The sequence below is a fragment of the Crocodylus siamensis genome, chromosome 4 (assembly GCF_052110815.1).
Source record: "Crocodylus siamensis isolate JL-2025a chromosome 4, ASM5211081v1, whole genome shotgun sequence".
Taxonomy (NCBI): domain Eukaryota; kingdom Metazoa; phylum Chordata; order Crocodylia; family Crocodylidae; genus Crocodylus; species Crocodylus siamensis.
The window spans coordinates 218161812-218185395 of record NC_143398.1 but is presented as its reverse complement, the minus strand read 5'-3'; the positions used below and the strand labels follow the sequence as shown (position 1 = coordinate 218185395).

The window sequence follows — 23584 nt, the reverse complement described above, 5'->3', positions numbered from 1 at the left end:
TGACTGCATTTCCCACATCAAAAGTGAATGTCTGTTCACTTTCTTTTTGATTCAATTGACACAGCTTAAATTAACCACAAAGACTTTTTGACTATCTATACTTAGTTAAGGCTTTCTGACACCCAGGTGCACAAGGCTCTGAAATCTGCCCCAATGCAGTTCTGGGACTGGAACCTACAATCAGCTGATTGTCAGACCCAGGATCACACCAGAGTCTCAAACGAACTCCAGTGCTGTCCCAGAGCTGAGACTAACAATCAGCTGATTGTCAGTCCCAGCCCTGGGACTGCACTGGATCATACCAGGCCGCAGGGACCTGGCTTTCAACTTGCTGTTGAAGAGGGGGGGGCTAGAAATCATGATCCTCCTTCATTGGCAAGTAGTAATAGTGTGATTGGGATCTGATCCATGATCCCAAAATCACACATCCTGCCATGAACTTGTGGCATGGCAAGCCTATATCTTACGTAGGGAAAACTGTGGACCTAGGCCCACACAAACTATAAACCTCGCTCCATTTTTAGAGGGAGGACATTAAATGTATAATAAGTGATTCCAAGAGACAACAAATGTGAAACAAAGGATGGGAGTGTGGGTCAAAGGTTAATGAAGGGTACTTCCAGGGAGGACACTGAGCAGATCATACCAGCTTGTGGCATGGCAGGAGGCATGATTACTCAGATGGGGGATCATATCCCATGGCACCATTAAATGAACATATGCCAAGTGCCTAATATTGTATTTACCCAAATCCCAGATGCCTTATATTTTAAGACACTCCCCCAGTCCGATAATTAGATTCCATACATGGACCATTATAAATTTGTTGCAATTTTCCATGTATAGAATCTAATTAGTGGAAGTTCGTATTCAATTCATTCCCCCCCAAGGCTATGGCAGGGAAAGCATCAGTGTGGAGACAAGCAGTCAGACCCCTGCCTCTTTTCCCTTGCCCCTGAGCCTGGGCTTGCCTTGCCCTCCACTCATATGCCTGCCCACAACCCCTTTCCCACATGCAGTTGGAGCCGCCAGGCAGGCCTTGGTTTCCTAGATAATGACCCATGATTTGGGGCGGGGGACTTGCTGGGTTGGGATGGGATTCACCTCTCACCTAAAGACAAGTGTGTCTTCTCCAGGTTGGCTGATCTCATACGGCAAGCTTTAAACTAGCCTCACCGAGGGAGGGGGCTGCAGGAAGATGAGGAGACACCACCCAAGCAAGACAGGTGACAAATGCAAGGAGTGCCCAGGTAAGAAACAGGGGTCTGGACAGTCCCCTAAATCGGGGGGTGGCACACGCAGCTAGGCAAGGCCTTAAATGCCTATATACCAATGCTCATAGTATGGGGAATAAACAGGAGGAACTCACCCTCAGAATAGCCAGTTCAGACCCAGACGTAATAGGGCTCACAGAAACATGGTGGGATTCATCCCATGACTGGGCAGTTAGCATTAGGGGCTATAGGCTTTACAGGTGGGATAGAGAAGGAGGAAAAGGTGGGGGTCATAGAATCATGGAGGTCGGGTCAGAAGGGATCTTGTAGATCTTCAAGTCTGACCCCCTGCCTGGGCAGGATCAAAAACAGGGCTCAAATGATCCCAGATAGGTAGGCATCACGCCTTCTCTTAAAGACCCCCAGGGTAGGAGCCAGCACCACTTCCCTTGGAAGTTGGTTCCAGATCCTAGCCACCGTAACTGTGAAGTAGTTCTTACAGATGTCTAATCTAAACCTACTCTCCAACAACTTGTGGCCATTATTCCTTGTTATGCCAGGGGGTGCTAGGAGAAACAAGGTCTCTCCCAAACCCTTCTGGTCCCCTCTAGTGAGTTTATAGATGGTCACCAGGTCCCCTGTCAGCCTTCTCTTGTGAAGGCTGAACAGGTTCAGGTCCTGCAGTCTCTCATTGTAGGGTCTGCCCTGTTATCCCCGGATCATGCGGGTGGCCCTCCTTTGGACCCTCACAATGTTGTCCACATTCCTCCTGAAATGGGATGCACAGAACGGGTCACAGTACTCCAGCTGTGAGCTGACCAGTGTTGCATAGAGGGGGAGGATCACCTCCTTGTCCCTGCTAGAGATGCATCTGTGGATGCACGACAAGGTCCGGTTAGCCCTGCCAACCGTGACCTTGCATTGTTGGCCCATGTTCATCTTGGAGTCAGGAATGACTCCAAGATCCCTTTCTGCCTCTGTGCTCTCAAGAAGGGAGTTTCCCATCTTATTGTTGCGCCCCGATGATCGGCATACCCCTGACCTGCGAGCCTTGGTCGGCACGACCGGCTAGGCGCGGGTGGGATAGGTGGTCGGACAGGTGGGTAGTAGCAGCGAGTCGGAGTCAGGAGATTTAAAGCGTATTGGTTACACAGAAAGATAATTTTACTTACGCTATAGATAGTCGCAGTGTAGGAAGGGAAGTTGTGGTCGAGGCGCAGGAAAAGAACTTGTGGTCCCAGCGTAGAAAGAGAGGTTGATTTATTTAGCACAGCATGCAGAGGTTTTTCTATCCAGGTTACAAAACTGCTTGATGCAGATTTTAAGCAAAGTATAGAGATTACTTTGGTCCTTAGACCTCCAAGAGCTCTTTACGAGAAGGACGGATGAGGCGGCAGAACGAATACACCTGAAAACTTTCAACGGTGGTGGGGAGAGGTCAGCAACTGGCCAAATTGCTGACTGAACCTCTTGGGCGTGTACGGAGCTCTCCACCAAAGGCGGAAATCTTTCCAAAGTTATAGTTTGCAGGGTGGCCTATCACCGCACGCCAGACATGAATAAATGAATAATTAAAGGATTGCCTATCCTTGTCTGCTCAGGCTTCATGCCAGCTCGGCCATATAAGACTGCACATGTGTTTTACATTTAAGCTATGGGGGAGGGTTTGTAATGATGCAGAACTGTAATTACAAAGTACGTTGCGTTAGCCTTTGACCTTTTGCCATCGGCATCTGAGATCAAAGATTTTTCTTTGACACTTATAAGTGTGTTGCTGGTTACTACTGCCCAAGTGCAGCACCCTGCACTTGTCAGTATTGAAGCGCATCCTGGTTTTGCTAGCCCACCCCTGTAACCTATCCAAGTCTTTCTGTAGTCTTTCCCTCCCTACTAGCGTGCTCACCTCACCCCAAATTTTAGTATCATCAGTGAATTTAAACAGGTTGCTTTTCACCCTGTTGTCCAAATTGCTGATAAAGAAATTGAACAGTGCAGGCCCAAGGACTGAGTCCTGGGGGACTCCGCTGCCCACTTCTCCCTAGTTTGAATATGACCCATCCACCACCACCCTCTGAGTGTGACCTGTCAGCCAATCTGCAATCCATCTGACTGTGTAGGCATGCCACAGTTGCCTAGTTTTTTAATGAGGATGGTGTGGGAGACAGTGTCAAAGGCTTTGCTGAAGTCCAGAAAGACTACATCCACGGCAATACCTGCATTCAATGCTTTTGTGACCTTATCATAAAAGGCAATCAGATTGGTCTGACATGACCTGCCCCTAATGAAACCATGCTGGTTGCCCTTAAGCATCATCTCTGAGGCCGGCCCATCGCAGATGTGTTCCATGACGATCTTCTCAAAGAGTTTCCCTAGGATTGAGATGAGACTGATGGGCCTATAGTTGCCCGGGTCCTCCCTCCTCCCTTTTTTAAAGATGGGGACCACGTTGGCTATCTTCCAGTCATCTAGCACCTGACCCGAGCACCATGAGCACTTGTAAAGCTGTGCCAAGGGCCCTGCAATTACCCCTGCTAGCTCCCTTAACACCCTGGGGTGGAGAGCATCTGGACCCACTGATATGAACACGTCCAGCCCCTCCAGAAGCTCTCCAACCCGGTCCTTCCCAGCCTGAGGTCTGGAGGCATTCCCCTTGAGTCTGTCTTGCATCACGCTGGGGAAGTCCCGGTTCGTGCCAAAGAAAACGGAGGTGAAGAATTGGTTAAAGATGTCTGCTTTCTCCTCTGGTGCAACCACGAGATTGCCGAGAGGATCTTACAGGGGCCCCACATTTCCCAGTGCTACACTATATATTTGAAAAAGGACTTTTTGTTATCTTTGATCTTGGACGCCAGTCCTAGCTCTGTCTACCTTAGCTTTCCTGACAGTTCCCCTACAGGCCTGAGCAGAAGAGGTATACTCCTCTTTGGAGATAGCACCCCCCCCCCCTTCCACCAGTTGTACACCGCCTTTTTGGCAATCAGCCATTCCGGGACACCCTTCGTGAGCCAGGGGGCCTTTCGGGCACTCCTGCCCCCCTTGCATCTTGTTGGGATGGTCACCCCTTGGGCCCGGAGTATCGTCTCCTTAAGGAATGAAGACTCATCTTGGGCACTGAGCTTCCCTGCTCTCGAGAACCCCAGCGCCTCTCCCACTAATCTCAACTCATTGAAGTTGGCCCTTTTGAAGTCTAGGGCTACAGCCTTGCTGCAGGCCCTTGACATCCTGTGCTGGATGGTGAATTCCAGCAAGCGATGTTCGCTATCACCGAGGTGGTCAAGGACCTGGAGGCCCCTTACCAGGTCGTCGCCTGTGGCCAGGACCAGGTCCAACAGGGCATTTTCTCTGGTTGGACTGTGCACCTTCTGAATTAAATGGAGGTCCTGTATCTCAGCCAGGAACCTCCTGGAATGGTCCGACCTGGATGACTGTTCCTTCCAGCAGATGTCCGGATAATTGAAATCTCCCATGACAACTATATCCTTTGCCTTAAGTGCCTCTGCAAGCTGGCCCGAAAATTCCCAGTCCAGCTCCTCCCCTTGGTTGGGGGATCTGTAGTAGAACCCCACCATTAGATCCCTCTCCCCATGGCCCCCTTGTATCTTGACCCAGAGCACTTCTGCTTGCCCCTGCTCTGACCCCATTCTGCTGGCAGTAGCTGTGTATTGCTCCTTGACATAGAGCGCCACACACAGTTGGGAAGCAGGAGTGGAGGGAGCAGGGTGCACGTGTGCTACACATGTACCCACCTTACTGGGGCATGTTATGTCAAACCAACCTGATTGCCTTTTATGATCAGGTCACAAAAGCATTGGATGCAGGTGTAGCCATGGATGTAGTCTTTCTGGACTTCAGCAAGGCCTTTGAACACCATCTCCTACCCCATCCTCATTACAAAAGTAGGCGACTGTGGCATTGATGTTTACACAGTAAGATGGATTGCAGATTGGCTGAAGGGTTGTACTCAGAGGGTGGTGGTTGACGGGTCATATTCGACCTGGGAGGAATTGGGCAACGGAGTCCCCCAGGGCTCGGTCCTTGGGCCTGCACTGTTCAGTTTCTTTATCAGCGATTTGGACGACGTGGTGAAAAGCACCCTGTTTAAATTTGCTGATGATACCAAAATTTGGGGTGAGGTGAGCATGCTAGTAGGGGGGGAAAGACTACAGCAAGACCTGGATAGGTTACAGGGGTGGGCTAACAAAACCAGGATGTGTTTCAATACTGACAAGTGCAGGGTGCTGCACTTGGGCAGTGCTAACCAGCAACACACTTATAAGATGGGAAACTCCCTTCTTGAGAGCATGGAGGCAGAAAGGGATCTTGGAGTCGTTACTGACTCCAAGATGAACATGGGCCAACAATGCGAGGTCACGGTTGGCAGGGCTAACCGGACCTTGTCGTGCATCCACAGATGCATCTCTAGCAGGGACAAGGAGGTGATCCTCCCCCTCTATGCAACACTGGTCAGGCCACAGCTGGAGTAGTGTGTCGAGTTCTGTGCACCCCACTTCAGGAGGGATGTGGACAACATTGTGAGGGTCCAGAGGAGGGCCACCCGCATGATCCGGAGACAACAGGGCTGACCCTACAATGAGAGACTGCAGGACCTGAACCTATTCTGCCTTCACAAGAGAAGGCTGACGGGGGGACCTGGTGACAATCTATAAACTCACTAGAGGGGACCAGAAGGGTTTGGGAGAGAGCTTGTTTCTCCTAGTGCCCCCTGGCATAACAAGGAATAACAGCCACAAGTTGTTGGAGAGTAGGTTTAAATTAGATGTCCGTAAGAACTACTTCACAGTTAGGGCGGCTAGGATCCGGAACCAGCTTCCAAGCGAAGTGGTGCTGGCTCCTACCCTGGGGGTCTTTAAGAGGAGGCTTGATGCCTATCTGGCTGGAGTCATTTGAGCCCAGTTTTTCTTCTGCCCAGGCAGGGGGTCGGACTTGAAGATCTACAAGGTCCCTTCCCACGCTACTTCTATGATTCTGTGCCTGTGCCTGCCACCGTATTCCCTATCTCGTCTCTGCATCACACTTTGCCCTCAGCTTCCTTCCCCCCCACAATCTTCTGCAGCATCTGTTCCTCCAGGGCAGTCAGCACTAGCAGTGGTCCTAGACTGGTCCCAGCCCAGCCTGGCCAGGAAGAAGCAGCAGGAGCTGCTTGCTAGGTTAGGTTGAAGCTGAATAGTTTGGAGCTAGAGCAGAAGGTAAGGGGGCAAGAGGGTAGCTGCATGGGGGAGAGCAAGACAGAGTTGGCCTTAGGGTGGACAACATGGGCAACCACCCAGGGCAACATTGGCGACACTTAGGAGGTGCATATGCACGCCCTGAGATTGGCCATGGCACCGCTGCTGGCGGTGTCAGTGGGTGGTTGCTGCTTGCCACCCTCCCCCACCACTGCTAATGCTACTGGCAGCGTCTGTGGGTCGTTGCCAATTGACACTTACCACCCCGCCCTCCTCTCCACCATCGACACTACTGTGGGTGCCTGTGTGTAGTTGCTGCTTGACCCACCCTCACTGCCAGCGTCACTGAGGCAACCTGCAGGCGGTCCCTGCTTGCCACCGCCATGCCCCCACTGCCAACGCTGCCACCTGTGGGCAATGGCTGTGCCCCCCCAGCCTCAGGAGGCACAAGGCATTCATGCAGGGCGCTGTGATGGGCGGGGGGGGCACCATGCACATGTGAGCAGCCCACACTCACAACATTTCCCCCCCGCCCGATCCCTGTTGCTAAGGAGGAGCTAAATTGGGCAGTGCAGGCAGCAGCAGCTGCCCACCCACCTGCCTGGAATGCTATGCTGCTCCACTTGTTCACTGGACTGCACACTGCACCCCTGCCTGCCTTTGCCTGCAACAGTGGTGCTAACTTGAGGAGGGAAGTCACGGGGGGTCACCAAAATACAGGTTCTCCAAGTGCACCATTTTCCCTATGGCTGGCTATAAAACACAGGGTGTGAGGAGCAAGCACAGGCATGTGGGAGGCAGGCTCCGCATTCCCCAACACCTATCTCACAAGATCTTGTGTGCTCCCTCCAGTCATGTGGCCCTTCCCTCACTAAATGAGCCATTCCAGCCTGGGGCAGGTTGGGGCTCAGCCCTGAGCTTGGGGCCAAAGCAGTAGCTAGGCTGTTGCCTATCCTGGTCTAGTACTCAAATCCAAGACAAGGCTTTTCCCCTCCCATGCTGATTTGGAGAAAAAAACCTTGTCTTGGATTTGAGTAAACACAGTACTTAAATTTATATGCAAGGTGGAATAGGAGAGAAGAAAACCCTTGCTTAAAAATTACTTATAAATGAGTCACAAGGAGACAGGCTTTATCCAGTTTCACCCAGTGCTTACTGGAATGACCTGCAGTATTTCCCCTCTTCTGTTTCTCCTGTGGGAGACAAATGTTGCACCAGGTGGCAGAGGATAGATAATGAGTTTTCATGTTAGCTTATCTGTCTCCAGAGATGCTGGCTGTGAACAGCTTTGCTCTGTGCTCTAAGAAGACATTTTGAGTTCTTACCTTGCTCCTAAGATGGCAACACTCAAGAGGAAGAGGTAGGTTCTCTGGGGGCATTAGGTGACAATGAATGTATGTGGTGATGGTTGTTAGCCTTTCAAGAAGGTTTTCGTCAGTTCAGGTAGTCATCCAAAATTAATTGTGTGACTTCAAATTCTCATCAGTAGTTGAATCTTTAATTTAATGGTAATGTTGATTTTTCTGTATGTATACACACTTACATGTGTGTACATCAGAGCCCATATATAATGGACTCTCATGAAACCTTTTCTTATAGTTATGTGACAGGATAGCAATACTAAGCTTAATGAAGAAACTGGTGTGTTGGGAGCCTTTCTTTCCTCCAGGTCCTTGTTCACACTAAAAAGTGTATGCCTATGCCTCTGAGTCAGCCCTTTTACTGGAGTCATGATATAGATCAGTTAGATTATTTTTCATTGCAGCTTATCCCAGTTCCCTGTATAACGTATGCTATACCAGCAAAGTGAGGTTTTAGTGAAGTTAGGCTAGCTAAGAATGAAATTTTTTGTACTACTAACTAGTATGCATATGCTAGTAAAACCTGTAGAATCAGGCCTATCTGCTAGGGAAGATGAGCTTCTTGTGAAGCCTTGGTAAGATACTGTGACCACAGATTTGACAAAGCTGCTAAAAGCTTCCATTGGGGTGAGTGAGTTATATGATTATGTGAAGCGAGGATATAAAAAAAAGACTTAAATTTCGAAGTAGCACATATAAGCATTATCTTAGGCTCTCATTTTATTTAACAATTTTCTCTTGGGGGTGACTGGGACATAAAATATTGTCATCTAGAGACTTATGTGGTATGTGCATCCTTAGTAGATCCACTGTAGCTTTATAAGAACAGCATTTTAGTTTCTAAAGAAATATTCCTACTCAGGAAACAGGTTGCTGGCAAAAAACCACTTTGTTAAGAGATCTTAATGGTGGGGAATGTGATACAAGTAATGAAAACCAGAAAGTCATAAAGTGAAAGCAATGCTAAATTTTTTAGTCTGTCATTTTTGAAGTACTAAGTAAAGGCAAAATAGTGCAAAGTAGGAATGAGGTGTCCTTGATTACAGCATATATTGAACAGTTATAACAAACAACTGAAGCATAAGTTTTCAAAGCAGTCACTTTAGGCTGCCAGATCTGCAGTAGATAGTATTAATATTGTCCCTGGTGACACTACAGCTCTGTACCAGCACCTGATGGAACGTAAAGTGTTTGCAATACGAGTTAGTCACACTGATAAGGAGCAAGAGGTGCAAGGTGCTGCATAATCTGCTAATCAGATCCCCTGGTAATCATTCAGTCAGTCTCAAGGCAGGTTCTGGTGAGTCAGATGTTGAGCCTGGTTCTGATGAGTCAAATGAAGCTTGTTTAGGTGTTGGGTGAGAGAAGAAAAGAAAATCAAAAGCATAGGCTTGGTTTCAAATCCTGCAATACATTCAATATGGTGAAATAAGCAAGTTTTTAACTTGGATTGTTTTGCTGTGACAGTAAGGAGGGGCAATTCTTTATCTGTAGAATCAAACCTCTGAAAAAAATTACTTTTTAGTCTGAACATTGCTGCTTTTTTCCCCATTTCTTAATTTTGTAATCTTTCCTATACAAAAGAGCCTCCCTTGGATTTGGATGTAAATTCCAAGTAATTTATAGAGGAAATTCCACACAGTAGTCTAAGCATAGACTTTAGGAGTAAGGAAATCTGTTTTTTATTTATACCAATGTTGAAAACTCAGACCAGTCACTTAACCTTTCTTCTACATTTTTCCTGTTTAAAAAATGGTGTAATATTCCCACCAATCTCATGGGAATGCTGTAATTTTTAAAATCTGTTCAGTGCTTTGCAGTCCCCATGTGGGGAACTGTATAGGTACAGAGAATTGTTATTTTTAGTAGTGTGAAATATAAGAGCATGCTCTGGGAAAAGGGCATGTATTCTTCTGTACCTGAGAGAGAAAAAAGTGCTGTTGGATGGCTGTTGAACTGTGAATATGGTCAGTACATGAAATGATTGAGACTGATGTATAAAATTAAGCAGCAACCTCTTCAAGTAAGAACAGTATGGGTGCAGCAATTTTTCTGAAATACCAACTTATCAGAGTGAAGTCATCAGCTTTGCTAATGAATTATACTCGTATATTGCATCATCTGGGTGCTTCTCTTTCTCTTGAATTCAGACTTTATTGTGCTCAGGATCACGAGGTAGCATGGGATTTACTTAATGTTTCTAGGCTCATTCTTAGTCTGAGAATCGTTCTTAGAATACCTCTGCTAACCATCAGTGAATAAGAACTGTTAATTGCTACATTTACCGCTGAGTTCATTGGGACTGGGATTTGGTTTGTAGAAGTGTAAGTAGTAATTTGCTTTTTAAATTAGATCCTGGAATAACTGTAGTCAGTTTCATAATATATATTTTGGTTTATGACTCATTAATTTTATTTGACTATATTCATACTAGCTAGTTTTACTCCGACTTGGTATAGCTGGATAAATCTCTTTCATTGGTGCATCAGCACTGAATTTGGCTGTTCTTGTTGTGTGTGCTACACATATGTGCTTAAAATGTATCTTTGCATAATCTTGTTCCCGACTTTTAAGAAAAAGCTTTAAGCATTTTAATTTTCCATTTACGTCTTTTGCAGTAAATAAAATTGAACACTAACTAAGCTGGTCTCAAGAAGCATAATTTCATTTTTTAAACTTTTTTTTTTAAATCCAGTCCCAGTTAGTAGCATGTATTAAATGTATTAAATGTATTAATCATTGATCCAAACAGTTTTCGGAAATCTATGAAATCTATAGTTTTTATAGCCATCCTCATTCTTGAAATGTACTCTTCACCATTATGGACTGTATGGTAATGCTTCTTCTGTTTAAAAAAAAAAAAAAAAAATTGTTAAACCCCTCTAATTTCAGCATAATATAGATGCACTGTATCTGTATTGGATCAACTATTCTGAGCAAACAAGCCGGCTGTTATGCAAGTCACTTTGGCCTTGATCCAGTAGTCTCATATGTTAGCCACATGCTTAATTATGGCGCATGCTTCAAATGCTTTGCTGGATCAGAGGCTGTGTACACATATTCAAATGACCTAAGAGAATTCTCCTGGGTTTGTTCTCCTGGTAGAAAAACTTTCTCAGAACAGACAGTTGAATACCAAGCCCCTGAAGAGCAGAGAGTTTACAGAGCTGATGCTGCACAGACAGGAGGCCACTCCTCAGACAGGAGGCCATTGTGCATACATCTCAACATGCTGTGCAGACTCCCGCAGTCTGACTGGCAACAAATGGCAGCAGTGCAGTAGCTCTGATTGGTTGACTGATACAGACTGCTCAGAGTTACCCTGTGTCTCCCTGTAGCACCATGTGAGGATTGTGAATGGGATGTGTTCTACTACCCCAGCCAATCAGGGAGCAGAATCCAGCCCAAGCAACACAGTGTCTCCAGTATGGGGCAGGAACAGAGCACCTGGGATACTGGAGGACTATACTGTGGCTTTTCTCAGGATGATTTCAATCTTTCAGAGTGATTTTGTTGCCCTGTGGGGTCAGACAAGCTCTCAGGATCTCAGTATTGCGCTTTTAGACAAGAGGATGTAACACAATTGCACATATACAAACACACAAATCAATCAGGTGCATACACACACACACTACCAGCTCAGGCGCATACCTAGCCAAACCAGCCTAGGCACATGCATACTTATTACCAATTCAAGCACATGGACTATATACCCCAGAAGTTAGACACAGATCACTAATTCATATATCATGCACACCTATCACCTGTTTAAGCCCATACATGCTACACACACCAAATTTAGACAGAATCAGTTACCAGTTACCAACACCTGCACATTCAATACACGTACGTGGATTACTAATTCATATACCACACACACACACAATGATATCTATATATGTATTCACTAATTTACACACATCCCACCCACCTACACATACATACAAGTGAGTTCCTAAGTTGGGTATTGTGGTATCTATGTATGTATGTATGTATGTGCTTGGTGTACTTGGGATGCCTGGGGAAAGGTTAAGGTAAGAAAGTAGAAGTGTAGGGAGTTACAGTTACCAAAACCAGGATTAGAACTGGTAGACTACAGGGGCCTGGGATGAAGAACTGAGGCTGGGGGTAACTTCAGGTTAATTGATTAAAAGACAATGCCCAAAGCCTGCAGAACAGGGAAGCAATGCCAGCACAGCTACGGGGGAGCTGAAAAAGTAGGTAGGGAGGGGGAAAAATGGGACTAAGGGAAAGTGTGAGTGTTAAAGAGGGGCTCTGGGTGTGGGGAGCCAAGGGATGGCTCCAGGGCAGCTAGAGAAGTTGCAGAGAGCGGCAGTAGGTGCTGGAAGCTGGAGGGAACTGCAGGACAGCTAATAAGAGCTGGGAAGCTGGGGGGGGGAGGGGGAGTGAGAAGCCTGAAAACAGAGAGAGGGGCAGCAGAAAATCACAGGAAAAGCAGCAGGCAGCAGGGACAGCAGAAAAGCAAGGAGAGGCTGAGAGGTGGCAGAAAAGGGGAGATGGAATTGGGAGGCAATCAGGAAACTAGCAGAGAGGGTGGGGACTGGAGCTGAGAGAGAAAGAGAGAATGAGGCTGGAATTTAAGATAGGGAAGGGACTGGGATTCAGTAAAACATGACCCAACTCGAGGTTGAAAATGACAGTGGTTTTGTTGAACAGGGGAGATGATGACACAATGCCAAATTGGTTCCCTTGCACCCACACACACACAATGGTAGCAGGGGTTAAAGAGGCTTGGTGCAGGGGCTGAAGTCCGCTGAAGTCCAGGAGGAGAGAGAGTCCAAACTGTAGGAGGAGGTATGCAGGTAATATCTGCCTATCCAGGCTGGAAAGGGGTCCTGGTCCAGTAGATGTTGTCCAGAGAGGGGTTGCCGGCAGGGCCTCTGGGTGTGGCATGGTGCTGGTCCAGATGGGGAGAGCGTCCCACTGGGTCTGTCTTCACTGTCCCTTTTTATAGGGGCAGACCTTGTGTGACCCTAGTGACAGGAGGCATGCCCAGGCAAGGGTCAGCCCCTGGCATACTGAGCATGTGTGCTTCATGCAGGGATGTGCAGTTTCGTGTGTCTGTAATGGTGAGAGTTGCTGATTCTGCAGGGTCTTTTGCCTTTCAAATGCTGGTCTTGTCTCTGTTCCTGGGTGAGGTCCGTGGTTCCTGGATGAATCAATGCGAGGTGATGGCCCAGTCGTTATAGGCCATTCAGTAGAGGCCTGCTACCATTGTATTTCAGTCATTTCCAATCGCACTCATTCTTTGGGGAACCAATTTACATGGGAGGGGTATGTGACTCATAGAAGTTGCAACACACAGGGGATGCTGGGGCAGAGGACACAAGATGGAGACTTGACATATAAAATGGAAACCTGACATCACTTTGATTCACTTACAAACACAGACCTAAACCATACAATATCCCTATGAAACAATAAAAATCAATACAAAAATGATGATAATGTTGCACAAAAGTGGTTCGTTTCTCTGGAGGCCCACAAAGATCACAGACACACAAACATCAGCCGGCACAAAAGGATGTATTTGTTTGCAAACAAGGTCAGAGTGGGGCACTGATGCCCAAATCAGCTTCTGACCAACTAATTGTGTTTGCAAGCGGAATTTATCTTCTCTCTCCTGAGCACGTGTGCAGACACCGGAACTCTTACAGCTACTTCCGTTTCATACAAGCATACATGTAGTTACATCATCACATACATCGCATGTATAGTATAATTAGCTACTTAAGTATGTGGGGCGGAGAGATGAATATGCAACAGTTCATTAAGCATGCCCAGAAACTACAACAGTTCGCCAAAAGTTCATACCCCAAGGCCACAGTCAATTGAATTCCAGCTTCTGTAATCAGCATGAGAAAGACTAAGGCGGGTGAGGGGGAGAGACAAAGGAGCCTTGGACAGTATTTCTTACTTATCAAGAGTAAGATGCAGGCTGTGCATTTCTAACAATATTCCATTTCTAACAATATTCCCCCCTCAAGATACTTTCTGCTCCCCATTCTTAACTAGTACTCTTAACATCTGCCTTACTACTCACTAGCCACTTTGGGGCTAAAGAAAAAGCCCTCCAAGGCCACCGGCCTCCGGCCTCCTGGAGTCCCCCACAGGCCCAGGAGTTGGTGAGATTGAAGGTACCTGCAATTCTTTCCATCATGTCAACATACAAATTTGCTTCTGGGGGAGCAATTGGGGGAAACAGGGATATAGGGTGGCGGCTAGGGCTGCTCAATCCTGCCTCTTTTACTACATAGATAACAACAAGGCATATTAAGACTTCCAGCATATCCTCCCTCTCTTGAGATAAAATACAGCCTAAACTTTTTCTTTGTTACTTCCTTATTTGATTTTCTGGACTCTGATTAAGCCGTCTCAGGCGCACTTGGAGATCACCAGTAGGTTCACAGCTCCATCTGCTGGCTTCTTGTTCCGAGGACGGCTCAGCTTCCAGAGTGAGCTCGTCCTGGGAGCTGATGTCCTCTGATGCTCGTGGATGTCGTTTCACATGGGTATGGTGTATCCAACGGTCATGGCCAGCAATCTTTACAGTGGTGTGGGTTGCTAGAAGCACCTGGAAAGGGCCACTCCACCTCTCAATCAAAGGTTCCTTTTTCCACCGCTGCACCAAGACCCAGTCTCCCGGGCGGAAGTCATGTACCGGGACGTCTAAAGGCAGATGTTGAAAGGAGGCTGCATATCTGTGAAGAGAAGACAAGACAGACTGCAAAGCAATAACATACATGTGAAGCTCGCTATTACCTAATTCAAAAGTTACATTTTCTCACATCCCAGGGGGTAAGACTCGAGGAGGCTTGCCAAACATAATTTCATATGGGGTTAATTTAATGCCCCGTCGGGGAGTGTTTCGAATGCAAGTAAGAGCTAGCGGCAATGCTTGAGGCCACTTAAGGTGTGCTTCAATACAGATCTTGGTGAGTAGAGTTTTTAAGGTCCTATTCATGCGTTCCACTTGTCCTGAACTCTGTGGTCTCCATGGTGTGTGTAGTTTCCAAGTGATCTTGAGGGCTTGTGCGACCTCTTGAACTACTTTTCCCACAAAGTGTTGTCCTTGATCCGACTCGATGGATTCAGGCAGAGAATACCGGGGAATGATTTCCTGCAACAGATACTTCACTACTGTAGCCGCAGTGGCAGTCCTGGTGGGCCATGCCTCAACCCAACCGGAGAGCTGGTCTACCATGACAAGTAAAAACTTATGATGTCCGGACCGTGGGAGCTCGGCAAAATCAATCTACCATGCTTGTCCAGGTACGCTGCCCAGGGTCTACCTCCCATTCAAAAGCAAACAATTTTTGACTCTCTTGGTGAAGGGGAATGGAGAAGAAAGCATCTTTCAAATCTAGCACTGAAAATATTTCAGCTTCCCCCGGTACTTGTGTCAAAATCGTGTGTGGGTTCCGGGACTACAGGGTGGTCTGAAAGAACCTTCTTATTTACTGCTCGCAGGTCTTGGACCAGTCGGTATGAGACCCCATCTGCCTTCGGCACTCCAAGAATGGGGGTATTATATGGTGAGGACCCTTCCACTAGCCATCTGTACTTCTTGTATTTCTCTATTAACGGCTTGAGTCCAACTCTGGCTGCTCGGCTGAGTGGATACTGCTTTACCCGAACGGGCCCCTCCCCATCCTTGAGTAAGATCCTTACCGGGGAGACCGACTTAGCTCGTGCAGGGGTTCCATCAGCCCATACCGAAGGGTCTACTCCAGTCATGTGATCTTCAGAACTTACTACAGGGTGTCGGTCCTCCAGGAGAGCCATCTGATAGTTCGAGCTCTGCTTGACAGGTAGCTGGACCACCATCTGGTTGTCTCTGAAAAATATCTCAGCTTGCAGTTTTGTGAGTAGGTCCCGCCCAAGTAGTGCAACCGGGCAACTTGGAGAATATACAAAGGAGTGCTCAAGCAAATGGTCCCCCACTTTGGTGAAGGAGTGGCTTACAAACGGGGAGTTGGGATTGCGTTCCCTCAATCCCTTCCACAAGAACATGCTGCTCACTAGCTCTTGCACAGGGTTTTTTTTCTGGAATCATTGAAAATGTAGCCCCAGTATCCACCAAGGCTTCAAAGTTTTTGCCATCAACCCTAATGGTTACCATGGGATCTTCTCGGGCTCCAACCCGAATGGTAGTGGTCTTAGATCCTCGTCCCCTTCATTCTGTGTCCTCACCCTTTTCCTCTGCCCTCATGAGGTGACCTCTTGGTTCACCCTCTCTCTTCTCCTTCAACTTTGGGCATTCCCTCTTCCAGTGTCCTTTCTCCCTGCAGTAAGCACAAACGTCTGCTCCCACTCTTTCTCCTTTCCCTTTCTGTATCCCAGCCTTTCCAGGGTTACCTCCAGTTATAGCAGCTGCCAGTGCTGCCATCTGTCGCTGAGCCTTTTTATCCTCCTTGCGCTCCTACACTTGCTCATGATTCCCATATACCTTATATGCAATTTCCACCAGCTCTGAAATCGGTTGCCCAGCACCTCCCTCAGTTTTCTGTAGCTTCCTACGAATATCAGCAGCGGATTGACCAATAAACTTAAGATTTACCATGCGTTGATTATCTGGGGCTTCTGGATCTAGGTCTGAAAACCTGCGGAACGCCTCATACAGCCGCCCGAGGAAAGCTGAGGGATCCTCTTCTTTTCCCTGTCTCACTTCATACAATTTAGACAGATTAATAACCCGAGGCATTGCCTTCCCCATTGCTTCCACTAATCCCCAGATACCATGCACTCAGCTCTCTTCCTTTTGCGGTATGATTATCCCATCTCGGTTCCTCAACAGGGCAGGTATCACGCAAGGTATGACCAGCAGCTCCCTCCGCTTCTACCCTGGCTGCTGCAATGCGCTCTGCCATCCCCAGTACTAATCTCCTCTCCTCCGGGGTCAGGAGGGTTTGGAGCATCATCTGGACATCAGCCCAAGTGGGTCGATGGGTTTGCCCAATGGATCGAAACAAGTCCCTCATCTTTTCAGGGTCTTCACGAAAAGAGGGGCTCTGATTCTTCCAGTTAAATAAATCTGAATTACTAAATGGGGTGTAGACAAAAGTTGCATTGCCCCCCTCTCCAATAACCTCTCACATCGGGCAGTTCAGCACCGGCCGTGATTCTACAGTCTTGCGCAAATAATAGCCCTTATTCCCTGATTCAGATGGGGCACTTGGCTGAGGCACACGCTCTGAATCATTAGGTATGCTTTGGTACGCCGGTGGTGGTTTCCCTGAGGGAGGGAGCGGTGGTGCAGAGGGACTGGATCCTGAGGAGATGTCTGATTCATCCTCGCTACTTGTTAGGGTGACAGGAGAATGAGCCTGGTACTCGGCTAATTCAGGATCCCTCCCCCCCCATCAGACTCAGAGAGTACAGGCGGTCCTCCTCAAGTCTTTCCTTTAACAACCATCACATGAGACTTTACTAAGCATTTCTTAATCCAAGGTGGCTAATTTTGAACTACTTCCAACCAACAATCTATATTAAGAAATTGATCCCAATGTCCATCCTGCATAACTATTTCATGGATAGCTGTCACTTCTTTTACTACAAAGGATTCTTTCAGGGTCCAGTGGACCCCGAATGTTGGCCACTCGAGTTGACAAAACTTAATTAAATCATCCTTTTTCATCTTCACCCCATAATCTGTCTGCTTTGCAAATTTGCTAAAGTTCCGTAAAACACAACCCAAAGGAGTACCTGAGTTTTCTACACGGGAGCTACCCGCACCCATATTAATGCCCACAAAAGTGTGCCCAATGCACACCAAATACCAAAAGATCCTAGTCGCAGACCGTTCGCTAAAGTACGTTTTACGCACACCAAATACTGGGCCAAAAATCCCCCGGTACAAAACCAAATCGAACAAATCTTTGCCCCTGGATCCAGAAACCAAATTGGGCTAGGGAATTCGTATACTCACTCAGGTATCCTAGAGATCTCGATCAGAATGCCGGAATGTGTGTCTGGCGTCCTCAGAAACCAAAATTTTTGCACAGGTAGCCTTTAATCTCCCGGATACCCCAACTCACGTCTCAAGCCCTCTGGGCGAGCCCAAAAAGGTGGCTCGGTGCGCACTCCCCATGGCGGCAGCGATGATCTTGTCACTGGGTTCCGGGGTGATCCAAAGAACTCCTGGCTGGCTCACCAGATTGTTGTACAAAAGCGGTTCGTTTCTCTGGAGGCCCGCAAAGATCACAGACACACAAACATCAGCCGGCACAAAAGGATGTATTTGTTTGCAAACAAGGTCAGAGTGGGGCATTGATGCCCAAATCAGCTTCTGAGCAACTAATTGTGTTTGCAAGCGGAATTTATCTTCTCTCTCCTGAGCACGTGTGCAGACACCGGAACTCTTACAGCTACTTCCGTTTCATACAAGCATACATGTAGTTACATCATCACATACATCGCATGTATAGTATAATTAGCTACTTAAGTATGCGGGGCGGAGAGATGAATATGCAACAGTTCATTAAGCATGCCCAGAAACTACAACAGTTCGCCAAAAGTTCATACCCCAAGGCCACAGTCAATTGAATTTCAGCTTCTGTAATCAGCATGAGAAAGACTAAGGCGGGTGAGGGGGAGAGAGAAAGGAGTCTTGGACAGTATTTCTTACTTATCAAGAGTAAGATGCAGGCTGTGCATTTCTAACAATATTCCATTTCTAACAATAATACAATATACAACAGTAAAAATCAATACAAACCTAATAATAATACAATATAAAACAGTGGATACAAAACCAAAAACTTGCTACCAAAATAAAAATGTTTAAAGCTTATCCTATATCTTAGCTTACTTATACTTATTTATAGGGAATAGAGAGGGAGAGAAAAAGTCAGAATTGGTTGGGGAAGGGGAGTGAATGCAATAAAAACCCCCCCAAAACTGGGGGTTTTGCTACAATTTTAACCCTTGTTGTTTCCAGGTTATTTTTCTTTGAGCAATTTTTGCTTTGGGGAAAAATATCCTGAAAATCTGTACACTTGTGGTTTTACCTAGGACAGCTGCAACTGTCCCAGGAGACACTGAATCTCTGTATGTGGCCTAATGAACCTTTATCAGTACTACTCTAAGACGTTTCATAGACATTAGGGCTGGAAGGAACCTCGGAAGATCATCGAGTCCAGCCCCCCGCCCAAAGGCATGAAGTCAGCTGAGGTCATAGGATCCCAGCAAGATAAGCATCCAACTTGCTCTTGAAGGTGTTTGCTCTTGTAGGTGCTTGAACCACCTCCGATGGCAGACTGTTCCAGACCTTGGGGGCTTGGACAGTAAAGAAATTCTTCCTTATGTCCAGCCTGAAGCGGTCTTGCAGGAGTTTCTGACCATTCGACCTCGTCATCCCTTGGGGCGCTCTGGTGAACAGACATTCCCCCAGATCCTGGTGGTCACCCCTGATAAACTTATAGGTGGCCATCAGGTCACCCCTGAGCCTGCGCTTTTCCAGGCTAAAGAGCCCCATGGCTCTCAGCCTGTTATCATAAGGTCTGTTTTCCTGACCTCTGATCATGCGCGTGGCTCTCCTCTGGACTCTCTCAAGCTTCTCCACATCCTTTTTGAATTGTGGAGCCTAAAACTGGATGCAGTACTCCAGCAGCGGCCTCACCAAGGCCAAGTACAAGGGGAGAATGACGTCCCCGGATTTGCTTGAGAAGCATCTATGGATGCAAGCCAGCGTTTTGCTCACTTTACTAGCTGCAGCATCACATTGCAGGCTCATGTTCATCTTGTAGTCAGTGATGACCCTCAAGTCTCTTTCTTCCATAGTGCTAGCCAGCGTAGCACTGCCAAGCCTATAAGGATGCTGCAGGTTTTTCTTCCCAAGGTGGAGAACCTTGCATTTTTCAGTGTTAAACACCATCAGGTTCTCGTTTCAAAGTGTTTTGAAACATTCAGTAAAAATGTGCCTATGTGTAGGGAAAAAAATCCCACTTTACATAGTGTCCGCTAACAGCATGCTATGTGAAGTAATCTGTTTTACTGCTGCAAAGGACTGTGTAACCTTGTTGAGTTTGGGATGTAGCTTTAGGTTACCATGACACGATATAGGAATGTGGCTATTAATAGCTTCTCAATGGATCTCCTCTCTAAATGTCTTGCTGTAAACCCCCTTTTTCTGCCCACCTCAAGTTCAGCTTTCGTGGTTGCCCTGCCACCTTGAGTTTGTCGTCTTCTAATAAATAGATCTGTAGGTACTTTTCTTACACACCAGAGAAGCTGCCCCAATATTTTGATTAGTGTCATCATTTGTACTAGCAGTGAATTTGATGATCTCCCCCCACCCAAAAAACCCAAACAAACTAAAAACTTAAAATCCTTGGTGTCTGCTGCTTTATTACGACAGCCTTATTTACAATCCTTAGTAAAAGCTGTGATCCTTAGCGGAAACTTATCCCTTCGTGTAGTCCTCACCACCCTTTGGAACCTTATGGTGGTCCCTTTTACTCAGACAGAATGAAAACTCATTAACTAATTGTCTGTTTACAGTAAAAATGAAACTGAAAATAAGGCTGAAGAAATATTTTTTATTAGTGTAAGCAGTGTTATATGAGCTTTTGATGTGTAATGTGATAACACTAAAAAAATCAGGTGGACAGTTACAGAACAGGCATTTTCAAAAAGTACTTCTATAGCTGAAAAATAGCAAAGCAGAGATTTATAGGGAGGATGATTGAAACTTGGTATGGACATACACCCCCACACACAAAACATCTACTATAACCTATTTAAATTATATTTAAGCATATTTTTCTGCTGAGTTCTGTGTTTACAAAAAGTGTATCTAGAGGTGGCTGCATAACAGCTTAAAATACAGTCCTACTATGTGTTTTTGTGTGGGCAGCAAGTGTGTGTGAATTTGTGTGTGTGTGCGCGCATGTGGTGGGGTGTGGGTATGGTGGCTAGGTGTGTATTGAGAGAGAGAGCCGGGGCCAGGCTGCTGGCTCCATAGCGTTCAGCTCTAACATGCTGCATGTGAGCCTTGCATGATGCACCCAGGCAAACCTCAAGCCCGGGCTATATTCTTCTACAACCCCACCCTGCGTCTCTGCCAGTCCCAGGGCACTTGCACAGGCTCCATGTTTCTACCTGCCACTACCTTTTCCTGCATTCCCTCCTGCAGGCTTGCCTGCTGCTTCCTGCAGCCCCGCACTTCTTGCAGTGCTCTTCATGGCCCCTGCCTGGCCCACTGCCTGCTGCAGCCCCACTGTGACTCCACTGCCTGCTGCAACCCCGCCACTCACCAGGACTCCACCATCTGCCAAGGCCCCTCATGGCTATGCTGCCCGCTGGGGCCCTGCTGCCCACTGGGTCCTGTCTCGGCTTGGCTGCGGCTCTGCCACCCACTGGGGCCTGCAACCCACAGTGGCTCTGATGCCTGCTGGGTCCCACTGGGGCCCAGCTCTGCCACCCACCAGGGCCTACCTCCTGCTGTGGCTGTGCCACCTGCTGGGGCACACTGCAACCCTACTGCCTGCTGGGGTCCACCGTGGCTCCGCCGCCGTCTGGGGCCTGCTACCTCCCCACTGCCCGCTGTGGCTCTGCTGCCTACCGGGTACCGCCACCCACTGTGGCTTCGCCACTGGCTGGGTCCCTCTGTGGCTCTGCCACTCACTGGCTCCCACCACTCTCTGGGGCCCGGCTATGGCTCTGTCACCTGCCAGGGCCCACTGGCTGCTACTACACCACCCACTGCAATGTCACTAACTACTGGCACCCATGACAGCTCTGCTGCCCACTGTGGCTCCGCTGCCTCCTGGGACCCATTGCAGCCCCGCCATGCACTGGGGCCCAGCCGCGGCTCTGCCATCTGTTGGGGCTCACTGTGCTGCCTGCTGGGGCCTGCCATGGCCCCACTGCCCGCTAGGGACCACTGTGGCTCTGCTGCCTACTGTGGCTCTGCCACCTGCTGCACTCCACATGGGTCCTGCTGCTTCACACATCTGCCGCTTCCTGCACTGCTCCCCATGGGGCCCCCCTGCTACCACACCACTCCATGCAGCCCCCACCACTCCCCACAACCACCATTTCCGGCCACTCCCTCCGTCCAATCTTACCTTATTTTCCACTCAGGCGGAGTGAGGGGGAACAGCTCCAAGGGCATGGGACCGGAAGCCACAGAGGCTTCTGGTTGGGGGCTGAGGAAGGGAATCGGGTAGAGGGCTGTGTGGAGCTAGGTTAGCTTTTTTGCTCAGCCACAGGCTCCTGCTGGTTTCTGCTGCCACTGGCCACCTGTCATCTTTGACAGGCAGCCACGGGCAGATATAAATTAATTTTCTAAAAATTTTAAAGGCCCTGCAGGCTGGATGGAATGGGCTGGCAAGCCAGGTCTGGCCTGCAGGCTGTATTTTGCCCACCTCTGGTTTAAGAGCATAGAGGAGATTCTTCAGGGACACTTAGTTTGTGTTTATGCATTTTGTGCTCACATACCTTTTGCAAACTTTCCTTGTTCAGTTTCAATTCCAAGTTAACTTTTTGTGCTAGAATTTTCAAAATCTATTGGAAACAGACATTCTGATAGTAGGAATTTGCTTAGCATAGTAAGTGTAGGCTATGCAAGTTAACATTATCATTGGCAAATTGGTAAGAAAAACAGCAAGAAAAACGTCCGTTATTACTTTCTCTGTAGAGGGAGGAAAGAAATCAAAACCAAATTTTATTTCCTATGGCAACTGGTGATGTTTTCCCCTTTTTTCTTCTTCACCATCCACAGATATTCCTTCTCACTTGATGTCAATTGCAGTATCTCAAGCTGTACACAGAGATAAACTGGATTCATTTCCACAATATCATTGCCACTCAGTTTGGTTTTAAAGAGACAACACCAACTGAAATAAGAATGTATTGTAACTCTAGTTAGATATACAATTTTCACTTTTTTTAGAAATCTGTCTCTTCCCAAATTCAGTTCAGCATGAAACAAACATCCTTCTTTAGAACATCCGAACATGTATAATGAAGCAGCACAAGAACATATTAGACATCCTTTTTCATCTGTACCCTAGGCAGAGATCTTTCTTTTGTGTGTGTGTGTGTGTGTGTGGAGATAACCACTTCCCCAGCTTCCAACAGCAAGGGGCTGAAGTGGAGAAGAATGAGTACAAGGCAGTAAGAATTACTGATTTCTTTTGCCTAGTCTGTAGTTATCACCCTGCTGGTTGTCAGTCCATCTGCAATACCTAGGCCTCGAGAAAAGTTTTAATATTATGCTACACACTGCTATAATGCTTATTTATTAATTCAGCAACACTGACCTTTTTCCCTTAGTTTTTTTACTTTTCTCATTCATGCATATTGAATTAGTATTATCTGTGCGTACACATGCTTCAAAAATTGAACTGTTTACTGATTCACCACCCAATCCCAAATAGATTCACTGCATGTTTTGTTGGGGGGGGTGTCTGTTTTTTAAGTAGTCTTCCTCCCCCTATCCCTCTAACATTTACTTATTTATAAATTAATTAGTTTAGGGCTGTCCTCATATCAACTCAGTATACCAGCAAGTTGCTTTAGTTAGTAACAGTAACTTAATGTATCAAGTTGTAACTGTAAATTAGGAGATAATAAAGAATTATGTGGTTTAACTTGATAAAAAAAAGTTGTTATGGGCCAGATTGTGGTTAACTTGTATTTTCCCATGAAGGGAAAGAGGAGAAGCATGTAAGGCATCAAGCAGCTCCAGGATCACAATTTTTGAAGCACTTCATGATTATTCTATTTGGGCACCCATAGAAAAATGGCTTGAGGATTTTCCTAAGCTCACTAAAGATATTTTTCCTGTTATACGCTA

General features: G+C 47.1%; 1 long non-coding RNA gene across 2 annotated transcripts in view; it reads left to right on the top strand.

Moving 5' to 3' along the window:
• LOC149867579 (uncharacterized) overlaps positions 1–23584 on the top strand; it is a 78664-nt gene that overhangs the window by 31258 nt on the left and 23822 nt on the right. For both annotated transcript variants that reach the window (XR_016442091.1, XR_016442092.1), the window contains exons 4-5: positions 1137–1250; positions 7668–7760. This is a non-coding gene — a long non-coding RNA (uncharacterized LOC149867579). The remainder of the gene's footprint in view (positions 1–1136; positions 1251–7667; positions 7761–23584) is intronic.